We start from the raw sequence: 13,261 nt of genomic DNA on the forward strand, positions 1-13,261 counted from the left end.
TGCAGACCTCTGCTTGGACGGCCAGCTGGGGCCAGGAGATCCATCTAGCCCAGGTTCACCTGGGACCCCAGCCTGCAGGGTGTCAGCAAATGGACACTTATGATTGTATTTGTGTAATGTGGGAATCCAGGAATCCGTGAAGGGCCGTGGGAGCTCAGTCCTGCTGAGGAGGGCTGAACCCTCGTCCCCACCCTCAGTCCGGGTCCGGGTGCAGTCGCTGCTCTGATGCTGCCAAACCTGGCCCCTGAGCCCCCAATCCTGCTGCTCTATCTGCCACCTGGAGTAAGACCCTGGGGTGTCGGTGGGAAGGGCATCCACTGATGAGTTAGGAGGCACGATGATAGAGCAGCTGTACGGTCAGATTTGGTGTCGACAGCGCGCTGGTCCAAACACGGCACCACCCGTGGGGGCAGCACCATGCAGCTCACGGCTGGCCCCAGTGACTCCTCTTTAGGACATCTGGGTCAGGACCTCTACAACCCCAGAAACCGTCTTGCAGAGGCAGTCTTAGGACCCCCCAGATCCTGCTGTGGGCAGAGTTGTACTCCCACAGATGCTCCCCGTAGAGGAATATTTAGTTTCCAAACAAGAAATCACAGTGCGCTGTCCTTGCTTGTTACCACGGAGCTGTGTGCGAATTCTCCTGCAAGAAGTGTGTACCCTCAAAAAAAACCAAAAAACCAAAAAAACCCCACAAAAAACAAAACCCCAAACAAACAAACAAAAAGAAGTGTGACCCTCGGGCATGGAGGAGGACCACAAACGACTGCATGGGCCATCCGTCTGAGTTCCCTGGGGCTCCAGAAAGAGTGGTGGGCAGAGTGTGGGGCTCCACGGGCTGTGTCTGGGCTGCGCTCCTGTGTGCCTCCTTCACGGGGCAGGGGGGCTGAGGTGGACAGTGGGAAAGCCCCAGAAGGCAGGGCCTGGGCCCCGGAGCAGGGCTGCCCGGGGTGTCCTTCAAAGCTGGCCTGTGGCCGAGGCCCTCGAGGCGCGAGGTGGACAGCGGGCTCGGTGTGCAAGGCCTCCCACGGGCCCGTGTGGACATGGCCACTCCTCCCTGCGGGTCTGAGGGATGTGGACAAGTGCTTATGGAAGCGGGAGACATCAGTCCACCTCTCTTGACAGTTGGCAGAATGACTTCAAATGACTTCATGGATGTTAGCAAGAATGTGGGAAAGCTTGGCGCCAGTGTCACCAAGCCCAACCCTCTGATGTCGACAGGACTCCCTGCCCACTGACAGCAAAGTCCATGTTCCCTTCACGCGCCCACAGACCAGGGTGGCTACATCCTGGTCCTCAGAACAGGGGGAGCCATGGGTGGTTTTCTGTGAGCATAGTGGAATTAAAGTAGAAATTGGTAACAGACAAATAATAGGAAAACCCCCCAAAGTCTTGGCAACTAAACCACACACTTCTAAATAACCCATGGGTCCAAGTGAAGCCCCAGGGGATGTGGAGCCCCCCAACTGGATGACCAGTTCCATTGGCACGTTCCCCCCTGTGGGGCACGGCTGGGGCAAGGCTGGTGGGGGAGACACTGCGAGTGTCACCTCAACACTCTGAGCTCCTCCATCCCCGAAGGAAGGAGTGACAAAGAGCAGTGACAACCCAAGCAGCTAAAGGCCGGGAGCAATAAAAGATAAAGAGAGAAATCAGTAATTCCAGGGGCACCTGGGTGGCTCAGCCAGTGAAGTGTCTGCCTCTGCTCAGGTCATGATCTCAGGGTCCTGGGATCGAGTCCTGCATCAGGCTCCCTGCTCAGCGGGGCGTCTGCTTCTCCCTCTCCCTCTGACCCTTGCCCCCCAACCCCACTGCTTGTGCTCTCTCTCTCTCCCTCAAATAAATAAATAAATTTAAAAAAAATCAATAAATCCAGAACAGAAACACAGAGAAAAATGTATGAAGCAAAACTGCCCACAGATTCTGGTTCTTTTTTTTTTTTTTTTTTCATTTTTTTTTTTAAAGATCTTATTTATTTTTTTGTGAGAGACACACAGAGAGGCAGAGACACAGGCAGAGGGAGAAGCAGGGTCCCTGCGGGGAGCCCGATGCGGGACTCTATCCCAGGACCCTGGGGTCATGCCCTGGGCCAAAGGCAGATGCTTAACTGCTGAGCCCCCCCACCCCCAGCTCCCTCCCCCCGCGTCCTCAGATTCTGGTTCTTTGGGAAGATCCAGAAAATCGACAAAACTAGCGAGATTGACAAAGGAAAAGAGAGGGGACAAAGCGGGGATATGGCCGGCGTGGGGGGAGGTGAGGGAACCCTGCTGGCTGCTCCCCTTCACATCTGCACAACAGGACAACACGGGGCGGGCGGAAGGGACCAGCTTCTCAATGGCCTGGGCTGCACTCGCCCAGGAGGAAGCAGTTAAGGAACTGAGCTCACGCTGAACATTCCCGGAACAGAGACCTCCAGGCCCAGGGCATGACCAGAGGGTTTCATGGGTGACTTGTCCCAAGCATTCAAGACCAATTCTGCACAATTAATTCTAGAAAACAGAATAGGACAGAACCCTTTCCAACTCATTTTATACGAGCAGATTTACACTGAATGCGCCCCAGCCTGACAGAGACAGCAGAGCACGCACACATGTGCATACAGGCGTGTACACGCAGGTGTCCTCAGCGCAGGGAACCCAGTCGTAGGTACAAAGAATATACACCATGAGCCAGTGGGGATGCTCCGCGGGTGCAAGGCTGGTTCGATATTTGAAAACCAATCCGCGTAAACTACCGTATTAACAGCATAAACCAGGAGAATCGAGGTAAAAGCTCGCAGAACGTTAGGAATGGGCGGGAATTTCCTTGGCTGGAGAACATCTACAACAGGATCCCTGTCAAAACCCCAGGAAGATTTCTGGTAGCTGTACACAAGGTCATTCTAAAACTTTACATGGGAAAGTAAAAAGGGGACCTGAGTAGCTAAACGGGTTTGGGGGAAGAATAGACAGAGGAAGCGGTCTGTCTGATGCAGGATGTCACGGCCGTGCCAGGATGTGCGGGTCGGGCCACGGGCCGGACACCGGGATGTGGGGTCTGTTTGCAGCCCCCACAGACACAGCTTACTGATCATTGGACAAGAGATGCAAGTCCAACTCTGTGGGAAGGAAGAGTGATCCTTTCGGCTGATGGGTCAAGTGACGTCCACAGGAGAAAGCACACTTTTTTTCTTTTTTAGAATAAACTTTGACTTAAGCCTCACACCTTATAGAGAAATTAACCCCAGTTGGACCACAGGGGACAGCCTGATAAAGGGCCCATGGGATCTCTCCAGATCAAAACTAAAAAGTAGGGATCCCTGGGTGGCGCAGCGGTTTAGCGCCTGCCTTTGGCCCAGGGCGCGATCCTGGAGACCCGGGATCGAATCCCACGTCGGGCTCCCGGTGCATGGAGCCTGCTTCTCCCTCTGCCTGTGTCTCTGCGCCTCTCTCTCTCTGTGTGTGTGTGTAACTATCATAAATAAATAAAAATTAAAAAAAAAACAACAAAAAAAAACAAAACTAAAAAGTAGAAAATGTAATGAAAAAAACCCAACAAGGGGGGGACTTGTTGCTCAGTGGGTAAAGCATCTCCCTTCAGCTCAGGTCATATCTTGGGGTCCTGGGATCGAGTCCTGCATCGGGCTCCCTGCTCAGCGGGAGCCTGCTTCTCCCTCTTTCTCTCCCTGTCCCTGCTCCCCTAGGTCAGGCACACGCTCTCTCACTCTCAAATAAATAAAATCTTAAAACAACAACAACAAAACCCAGCAAAAATAGAACATCAAGGAAAGACATTTGAGACCTAAAACGTGGAGATACATATTACGTTCATAGATCTAAAGATTCAACCATCACGGATGTTCCTTGTTCCCAAATTGATTTCCAGAATTGACACAGTCCTGGTGAAAATCCTGAGGTTAGTCTTGATCCTCAGGGGAGAAGAGAGGCCTGAAATTCTCGAATGAAGCCTGCCCATGGACTTTGCGGCGGGCTTTGCAGCAGGCTGCATCAGGACCTTCCAGATGCTGGTGGCAGAGGCGCAGAGGACACAGCGGTAGACGGCGGGGCCGCCCCAATCCTCACGTTCCCAGGCCGAGAGTTGCCACTCTGGTCTCCTTTGCTGGGCGGAGCCTCTTGTTCCCTGCAGAACCACTTGCTCATTTTCACTTTGGTTGCTTGTGCTTTGGGGTCATCTCTAAAAAAGTGCCCCAACGCCTACCAAGGGGCTTTTCCCATGTGTTCTCTTGCAGGGAGCTTTACAGCTTCAGGTCTCACGCTCGAATTTCTAGCTCATTTTCAGTAGATTTTTGTGACTGGGGTAAGAGAGGGGTCGGTGTGGGGCTCCTCCGGTGTTCCTGGCACAGTGTATTGAAGGGAACGTCTTTTCCCCGGGAGTGTCACCAGCCCCGTCTCCATGGCGGCCGACCTCACACGCGGGGCTGTATTTCAGAGCTCCCTGTTCTGTCCCATGGGCTTATGTGTCTATCGTGCCACACCGTCGGGTCACCACAGCTCTGAAACAGCCTGATGCCTCCGGCTTCGCTCTCTCTCAGGATTGCTTTGGCTATTTGTTTTTTGTTTTTTGTTTTTTTTTTTTTTGTGGTTCCAAATGAATTTTAGAATTGTTTTTGCTACTTCCATGAAAAATGCCACTCAAATTTTGATGGGCATCACACTGAATCTGTCCACAGCTTTGGGTAATACGGACATTTTAATGGTATTGATTCTTCCAATGCATAAACATGGTACACCTTTCCATTGGCTTCTGTCTTCTTTAATTTTTCATTGAAGTGCAATAGTTTTTAGGGTGCAAATTTTTCATCTCCTGGGTGAATTTATTCTTGAGTGATTTATTGTTTTTGATGCTATTGTGAATGGGCTTGTTTTACCTACTTTTCAGATATTTTACTTTTTATTTTTTAAAAAGATTTTATTTATTTATTCATGAGAGACACAGAGAGGTGCTAAACCGCTGAGCCACCCAGGCTGCCCAGATATTTTACTTTAAAGATTTTCTTAAAAAAAATAAATAAATAAAGATTTTCTTATTTATTTGACAGAGAGAGTGGGGGAGGGGCAGAGGGAGAGGGAGAAGCAGACTCCCTGCTGACCAGGGAACTCAATGTGGTGCTTGATCTCAGTACCCTGAGATCATGATCTAAGCTGAAGGCAGACACTTCACCGACTGAGCCCCCCCAGGTGCCTCAACTTTTCAGATATTTTATTGTTAGCAAGTGAAAACACAACTAATTTCTGTATGTTGATTGTGTATCTTACGATTTCACTGAATTGATTGATTTTTTCCAGTAGTTTTTTTGGGGAGGATGTTTAGAATTTTCTATAAATAGGGCAATTACATCATCTGCAAACAATTTTACTTCTTCCTTTCTGATTTGGATACCTTTTATTTTAATTTTTTTTTTCTTGCCTAATTGCTCTGGCTAGGACTTCCAGTACTATGTGGGATAGAGAGTGGCTGTCATTGTCTTGTCCCTGATCTTAGAGGAAAAGCTTTCAATCTTTCACTGTTGAGTATGAGGTTACTGGTGGGCTTGTCTTATCTGGCCTTTATTATGTTGAGGCATGTTCATTCCACATCCATTTTCATTGAGTGCTTTTATGAGTGCTAGGATGCTGTGCTTTGCCAAATACTTTCTCTGTATCTATTGAGATAACTGTATAGTATTTACATCATTCTATTAAGGTGTGTATTGCATTGATTTGTGAATGTTGAGTCATTCTTGCATCCTAGAGATAAAGCTCACTTAATCATGGTGTATGTATGGTTCCTTTACTTGTGGTTGAATTTGGTTTACAAATATTTAGTTGAGAATTTTTGTTGAATTTTAGTTGAGATTTTGATGAATCCATATTCATCAGGGATATTGGTCTGCAGGATTTTCTTCCCTTGTAGTGTCCTTGCCTGGCTTTGGTATCAGGGTAAGTCTCTTCTCATAAAATGAGTTTGGGAGTGTCCCCACCTCTTCAATTTTTAGGAATAGTTTGAGAAAGATTGGTGTTAATTCTTTTTTTCTTTTCTTTTTTTTTAAGATTTATATATTTATTTGCGAGAGACAGAATGAGTGAGTGGGGAGAGGGGTTGGAGGAGAGGGGGAGAGAGAAGCTAAAGCAGACTCAGTGCTGAGCTTGGAAATGGACGTGGGCTCGATCTCATGGCTCTGGGATGGCGACATGAGCTGACATCACAAATCAGATGCTTAACTCACTGAGCCACCCAGGTGCCCCAGAAATACACTATTTTAAAGTGAAAGTATGTACATTATTTTTTAAGAACCACTGGTATTTGTTGCACACTAATAGACCACAGTGTGGTATAAGCATAACTGTTCTATGCACTGGGAAACCAAACAACTCATTTGACCTGCTTTATTGTGATACTCACTTTATTGCAGTGCTCTGGACCGAGTGCCTATATTCTGAATTTACTGGGCAAATTGCAAGTCAGGAAAATTGTGGTTTTTCTTCATGGTGTCCTGTTGCCTTGATTTTTCATGTTCCTGGAACTTTTGTGCTACCATCTTCACACCCAAAGGGCAGTCATGACCTGTGGTCTCACTGACTGACTCTCAAAGATAAATAAATACCTGCTGGGATTCTCAGGTTCTCTCAGACCCATGCACACACTTCCTCCTCGCTCCCTGCTCCCTCCTGTGGCAAAATTCTTTAGCCCTTTCTGTCTCCTGCCCAGTGGGGCCACATGCCCACAGCCTTCCCTGTGCTTCCAAGGGCGCTCACCCTCATCTGGGCCTTTCCTTGACCTGTGGATTTGCTCTGGCTTTCTGGGAAGGCCCGCTGGCTCTCTCTTGCCACTGCTGGGGGTCTGGGAATGTGCCCAGGCTGGAGGCCATGCTGTGTGTGTGCGTGTGCGAGTGCACATGGCACACAGAGGGCCTGGGGTGCCTGGGCAGAGGCACAGGTGGCTGAGACTCCTTCTGGGTCCCTTGGCATTTGGTGTTGCTGACAGACCGGCTGAGTCCTCGGTGGGGGGTGGTGTCCTGCTTCACGGCCCGGCCTGGGTCCCTGGATCAGCAGCTGGGTGCCTGCCTTCTCCAACCAGCCTTCATCGGTCTTGGACCACGGCGGGTGTCACAGTGTCCTGGCTGTACCCCCACGTTGTCTGTGGCCGGATGCCACACTGCCTTTGTCGAGGAGGACACAAATGAGGGACATCTTGTCTGGCTACCTTTGCGATGTCATCCAGCCTTTATTCTTCAGTGTAGGATGAGTACTCCTGCCTTTTGTTTCTGGGGCTTAATGGGCTTTCAAAAGGGGACATGCTCCCCAAACACGGCTCTCAGCCTCGCGTATCTCACCAGAGATAGGGTGGTTCTGCACAGCCATTGGTGTCTGTGTGCTGGGGTTCCAGAAGACCTGGTCAGTCACCCTGGGGGTCTGGGGGCCAACCTCAGCAGGTCATGCTGCTGGCAGGAGCTCCTTCCTACTCCCTTTCGGGGCTGGGGATCGGAAGCTGACTTGACTTCTTAGGAAATGCGCCATATTTATTGGCACTGGGCCAGGAGCCCCCAGCGGTGGAGGGGGGGGTGTCTCCTTGCCAGGGCCACTCACCTGGCTTCTCTCTGTCCTCACTGCCCGGTGGTCAGCTCTGCGCAGCCAGCTTCCTGGGTTGCTCTACACGCAGGCCCTCTGTACTCCTGAAGCACCTCCTCTTCTGGATCTCACACCGCTGAGTCCCCAGCCCTTAACCACCCCCTGTCGATTTAGGATGCACAGCCACCAGGTGGCCCATGCCCACAGCGAGGAGCATCGCGCTGCCATCGTCCCCTCTGCCGCGTGGAGATGTTTAGTGGAAGACACAGGAGTCAGAGTCCGAAGCCAGGTGTCCAACTTCCAATACAGTAATTACCTTATTAAATCTTTTCATATTGGTTGCTTGTTGCAATCAGCCTGCCCTGCCTTGGTGACGATCCCCGGTGAGGCTCGCGGGGTAACGTGGAGCCTCTCTGTGGAGCCTCTCCGTGGGTGGTGGCATGCTGATGCTGTACAGACGTTGGGCATCTTGGTTGCTGGAAGTTCCTGTAGAAACGTTGAGCGGCTAGGAAGGGGGCTCTAGGGGCGGGTGGGTGCACCAGCAAGTGTGTTTTCCAGGGTTTCCTGCATGGGGCTACGGTAGGGATCCTGCAGCATCCCAGTGTCAGGTTCCTACGTCTTGGCCAAGAAATGTTCTTTTGCGAACATGTAACAGTGACTTCATTTCCCAGAGAAGGATGCTTATTGGCCAAGACATGTAATAACTCCTATGGCAACAGATCAACGCTCCATCAGAATAATCTGCCCAGGACCCCATGTCATCTAACACCAGAACGGTAGCACGGTTTCCCCGGAGACAGAGCCATGGAGACAGGGCCACGTGGGAAACCAGATGGCAGTCCGAAGCCTGCCTGTGCCTGGAGGGTAGCGCGGGTTCAGTCAGAGACGCGTGGGCCTCAGGCTAGCGCGGGAGCGCGGGGGGCGTGGGACACGGGGCCTGCTTGTCACCTGCTGGGAGCTCCTGGCCATGGACACCCCACTGCCAAGGTTCCTGAGGGGCATATCTACCTCCCCTCCCTCTGCCTCGCCTCCTGCTCCCCCCTCCTCTCCTTGCCCGCCCCCATCCACTTTACACTTTGTTGCCTTGTGGAGGATTTTCATCCCCGGAATCTCCTTATTTTGTGTTGCAATCATCAAGCATTACTTTCACTTTTAAAAAGGGTTTTACAATTACCAAGTAAAATGATCATTAACAAGTAACATTTTTTTGGCATCTTCCACTATTTAATTTTACATGAATCTGGTTTAAAACATTAAAAAGCAGTTTGCACAGCCAAATGAGATTCTTGTTTTTCTAAAATAAATTTGCAGGGGATGGTGTCTGTTTCCTTTTGCTTCACTTCATTTCTGTTTGTCCCTGAAATGATGTGTATTTCTTCTATAAATGGGGGAAAACAAACAAAAAACAAGGATGTCGCCTGTGCTCCCTGAGGGAGGTCTTTAGACTGGCTGGGGACACCCTGTCTTCTTCCCTCAGCCTTAAGCTCCCAGTGAGGGCTCACCCAGCTATGTTACCACCCTGAATTCCCAGCTGTTCCACACACCAGTGAGGCCAAGGGCCTGGTTCCAACAGGCATCTCGTATTTCTGGGGGTGTCTCTGGGTTGTCTGCTATCTCTGGGGTGTCTCTGGGTTATTTCTAGAAGGTATCTCTAGGCTGTTTCTAGGCTATCTCTGACTCTCTCTGGGAAGTGTTCGGGCTGTCTCTGCATGGTCTCTGGGTTGTCTTTCTAGCTGTCTCTCTGCTGTCTCAGGCTGTCTGTGTGCTATCTCTGGGGTATCTCTGCTTTCTCTGGCTGTCTCTGGGCTGTTTCCAGCTATCTCTGGTTGTCTCTGTGCCATCTCTGTGCTATCTCTGTCTGAGCGCTGTCTCTGCACTGTCTCTGGACTGTCCCAGTTCACTTGCACTAGCCCACTGGGCCACCACCACCTCTGCACGGAAAGTGGGGTGCGCCCTGGTTTTCTGGGCACACCTCCCCTCAAGCCTCTGCGGTGTGGGAGGTGCGCAAATGAGCTGGTTTCTAAGTTTGTTGCGCTGCAGTTATTCAGATAAACAGCAGCCTGCAGCAAGGGGTTTGAGGAGTTTGCAAACCTGGCGCAGAGTCTGTCCTTAGGGCCCTGGCAGGGGTACTGGAGGGAACCTGCAGGGAGAAGGAGCTGCTCTTGCCCTCATCCCGCTCCCGACGGGGTCACTCCTTCCTTCAAGGTCTGAGTGCCCACCCGGGGCTGCTGTGTGCACACCTGCAAGGTGCCAGGGCAATGAGCCGGTCGCTGCCGTGGTGATGGCGGGTCCTCGAGATGTGCCCGTTACCCCCTACATCCCCTGCACCTGGTACTGCACCCCGACACCCAGAGAGCGGAAAATGAAGCTCACAGTGAGGCCCCCCAGGTGACTGCCAGAGCCAAGGAGCGGGGCCCTACGGCTGCCTTCCGCTTTTGCAGAGCCGTCCTACCCCTGGATCTGTGCCCGGGTTTCTGGAAGTCTCCACGGCAGTCAGGTCCTTGCACCTGAGCATGCACTCGTGCCTTGACCCTGCAGATCCTGCGGTGCTCCACATACCTGCAGGGCCAGGGGTGCTGTGCAGCGGGGGGCGCAGCCCAGACCTTCCAAGTTGTGGAGCACACCCTTGGTCTCCACCAGTCCTGTTCTTGTGAGAAACGGGGCCCACCTGGTCCTGGAACCTAGTGGACATGGCCCCTGGTCAGGGCACAGGAAGTGACCAGGGGACCCCATCCTGAAGTGCACCTTACTTATTCACCAAGTCGGTGAGGTTGACGTATGCAGTAGCGGTTTATTTATTTATTTTTATTTTTTATTTTTTAAAGATTTTATTTATTCGTAGAGACAGAGAGAGGCAGAGACACAGGCAGAGGGAAAAGCAGGCTTCATACAGGAAGCCCGATGTGGGACTCGATCCCGGGTCTCCAGGATCACACCCAAGGTTGCAGGCAGCGCCAAACCGCTGTGCCACCGGGGCTGCCCCAGTAGCGGTTTATCATCAGACCTCTCGGCGTGTGTACACACTTACACAGACATTTACACACATGCACACACACACGCACGCACTCAGGCTTGAGCAAACCTGGAAACTATAGGCAGGTGGCATGAGTGGATGGCCCACTCTGCTTGGGTTGCTCCCTCCTCCAGCCTCCCATGCCTGTGGCCTCTCAGAAGCTCCTCCATCGGCTGGTTGGGGACCGCAGGTACAAGGCCACTTTTTGGAGCTCGATGGCCGCACCCCTGCCCCAGGCCCCCCAGGAGGGCTGCGGCACTCTTCCAGGGGCAGGGCTTCCAGCAGCGCACTAGGTTGTCCCTTCACCTGTCCCAAGAGATGTCTGGAGCGAGGGTCTGCATGTCTGTATAGGGAATAGCTGTGCACAACCCACAGACCAAGAACGACACAACACACTCGTACACACACACACACACACACACACACACACACGACACAAAACTTGCCATGGGCCACTCGTGGCACTGTGGGAAAATGAGAAAACAGAAAGGACCATAAATTAAAAATACTTCCAAATCCCCCAGATCCAGAAATGACCAGGAATAACATTATAGTGTATTCGCTCCAAAATGCTTTTTTTTTTTAAATTTTAAAGATTTTATTTATTTATTCATGAGAGACACAGAGAGAGGCAGAGACACAGGCGGAAGGAGAAGCAGGCTCCACGCAGGGAGCCCGACACGGGACTCGACCCCGGGTCTCCAGGATCATACCCCCAGCTGCAGGCGGCGCTAAACCGCTGAGACCCCGGGCTGCCCTCAAAATGCTTTCTGATCGATTTTATAAAATTGAAATCAAATGAAGGCGAACCTGCTTTGTTCACTTAGAAAGGACGTGGATGACGACAAGCAAGTAGATGGAATGTGGCCCATCCACATGGCGGGAGACCCCCGGCCTGGAGGAGGAAGGACCCTGACACCTGCTCCCATGTGGAGGGACCTGGAACAGGTGATGCTGAGCGGATGAGCCACACCGAGGGACACACAGCGTGGGGTTCCAGTGCTGGGGGGGGGGTGCGGAGAGGAGCTGGTGGGAGGCAGCGCGGGGTGGAGGAGGAGGGAGCTGGTGTGTAATGGGGACAGTCCTAGGGCCACCTCCAAAGTGAACGAGCCTGATGCCCCAAACTGTGTCCTTAGAGCTGGTGAGGACTGGGGCTTTATGTGCAGTTTATAATAATAATGATAGTAATAATAATAAGACACGGAGACTTGAGTCCTGGATCCGGAGCAGCTGGGAAGGGGCTGGGGGTCCCCTTCTCCAACCCTGGGCCTGGGAGACCTCCCTGCGGCCCCCTGGCATGGAGCTGCAGTGGCCAGAATCCGTCGGCAGGGGGAGCCAAGCGTGCAGCCACCTGCCCACTCCTGTGCCCTCTCGCCCCGCTGGGCGGGCACCTCCGAGACTCAGGGCCTGCCCCACCTCAGCCCTCTCACACCGCTGCACACACGGTGGGATGGTACTCATTCAGGAGCGAGGCCACTCGGGTCACCCGTGGGGTTGGCTGGCCACACAGGGCCTGTGGCCACGGGGAGCCTTGCAGGGGACTCCCACTCGGCTGTGCCTATCTCTTTCCTGGAGGGCCTGTCACTGGTCCCAGGAGCCTGGAGGGACTGCTCCTTGATGAGACCACATGCTCAGTCTTCTGTCTGGTGGCCCTTGGCCAAGGGGGGAGCAAGGAGGGGACAGGAGCCTGCAGGCCTGCTGCAAAAGGTGGGACCAGAGGGCTGGGCTTCTTTGATGCCACAGGCACCTGCTGGGGGCCACAGGGCTGGGGAGACACATGGGGCACTAGGAGTGAGTGCTGCTCTCGTCCAGCTGTCCAGGTCCTCCCCACCTCCTCCCCAACCTCCGTCCCCCTGGGCACTGACTGGTCCCCTCGGCCCTGGTCATCACCCCAACCTGGGGATGAGCCAGGGCAGTTATGGTCTGCAGCTTCCCCGGGACCTGCGAGGAGCCTGGCCGCACCTAAGTCTTCCATGGCTCTTGTTCCAAACCCGGGAGCAGAGCTGCTGATGTGCATGGCACGCCTCCAGGCCTGGGGGCGTCCGATGGAGGAGCAGCCACCAGGACGTGGGGGAGATTTGCTTGAGCCTCCTGGAGGAGGGGTGAGCATGTCTGTTCCAGAGGAAGCTTTGGGAGCTTGGGGTGAATTCCTAGGGAAGCTGATTGGACCTGTTCTTAAGGGTGTGGGGGCTGAGCTGAGGGCAGCTGGGCAGCTCACCCAAGCAGGACATTCTCCATCTGGAGGCTGGGCTGCATTCAGGTTCTGGACTCCTGGGGGCGGGGGAGCAGGAGAGCCAGGGGGCTGGGGAGGGCTGGCCGGGTGCAGGGAAGGCGCGTTCTGGAGCAGGGATGGGCAAGTGCCAGAGCCATGCCCCCCTCCAATGCCCACTGCCTGCTGGGTCCAGCAGTGCCCTGGATGGGGCCAGGGTGGAGTCCCAGGTATAGGAGAGGAGGGCACCAGGCAGCAGGAGGACGGGGAGGGGCACTCCTAGCCAGGGGGCCAGGGGGAGCCAGAGGGGACTGGCAGCTAGCAAGAGCCACGTGAAGGGGCAGGAGAGAAGTGGAAAGCCAGGCCAGAGGACACAAAAGCCGGGCGGGCGGGGGGACAGGTGCAGGTCCTCTCAGGGCTGGGTGGGGGAAGACTGCGCTGGGGGAAGAGCCACTGGCTCTTCTGGGGTCTCAGCCAGTGAGCTCAGGGAAG

At 53.2% G+C, this 13,261-nt stretch overlaps 1 protein-coding gene across 1 annotated transcript in view; it reads left to right on the forward strand.

Annotated features, from left to right (window-relative positions):
- RAMP3 (receptor activity modifying protein 3) overlaps positions 1-13,261 on the forward strand; it is a 41,755-nt gene that overhangs the window by 11,334 nt on the left and 17,160 nt on the right. The window contains exon 2 of the mRNA XM_072777236.1: positions 11,388-11,508. The gene's annotated coding sequence lies outside the window, so the exon portion shown is untranslated. The remainder of the gene's footprint in view (positions 1-11,387; positions 11,509-13,261) is intronic.

This window comes from Canis lupus, chromosome 15, assembly GCF_048164855.1.
Source record: "Canis lupus baileyi chromosome 15, mCanLup2.hap1, whole genome shotgun sequence".
In the NCBI taxonomy this organism is placed as follows: Eukaryota; Metazoa; Chordata; class Mammalia; order Carnivora; family Canidae; genus Canis; species Canis lupus.